The following is a 596-nucleotide window of genomic DNA, read 5'->3' as shown; positions in this document are numbered from 1 at the left end:
GACTCCAGAAAATTCCCAAATTGTATTTGTTCTTCTCTTTCTTCTGCAGTTTGCTCCGTCCGGGTCATTGGAGAAAGTGACATCATGCAGGAGTTCCTGTCTGAATCAGATGAGGTCAGATAGTATTTTTCTCCGTGTGGTGTTGTTGGGTGGGGCTCTGACTCCGACTGACGCTGCCTGTTCTCCGTTCCCCTGGTGATCTAGAACTACAACGGTGTGACGGATGTGGAGTTGAGAATAGCCATGCCGGATAAAACCACACTGACCGTCAGAGTGTGTAAGAACTCCACTACAGACCAGGTCTATCAGGTGAGAAGGTTCTGCTGGGGTTTTAACTAGAACAGGTCTGTTTGAAGGTGAACTGTGAACTGACTCTGTCTCTGTGGCAGGCGGTGGTCATGAAGTTGGGCATGGACAGTGTCATCGCCAGCTACTTCGCTCTCTTCGAGGTCATTAACCACACTTTTGGTGAGTGATAGTGAAAATAAAAAAAAAAACCCCACAGCCCAGAAAGAAGAAATCTGTGACAAGTTGTCTGGTCAGACATGTTCGAACCTCAGAGCACAACATGTGTCGCTGTGTGTTTTCACTGGGTC

At 47.7% G+C, this 596-nt stretch overlaps 1 long non-coding RNA gene across 1 annotated transcript; it reads left to right on the top strand.

Moving 5' to 3' along the window:
• Positions 1 to 47: 47 nt before the first annotated feature.
• LOC103399609 (uncharacterized) lies at positions 48 to 551 on the top strand. The gene is made up of 3 exons (XR_523660.3): positions 48 to 114; positions 205 to 309; positions 390 to 551. It is a non-coding gene; the product is annotated as an uncharacterized LOC103399609 (long non-coding RNA).
• Positions 552 to 596: the final 45 nt, after the last annotated feature.

This window comes from Cynoglossus semilaevis, unplaced genomic scaffold (assembly GCF_000523025.1).
Source record: "Cynoglossus semilaevis isolate Cse_v1.0 unplaced genomic scaffold, Cse_v1.0 C18910388, whole genome shotgun sequence".
In the NCBI taxonomy this organism is placed as follows: domain Eukaryota; kingdom Metazoa; phylum Chordata; class Actinopteri; order Pleuronectiformes; family Cynoglossidae; genus Cynoglossus; species Cynoglossus semilaevis.
The sequence above is the reverse complement of the archived record's forward strand: the minus strand, read 5'-3'. Positions and strand labels throughout refer to the sequence as shown.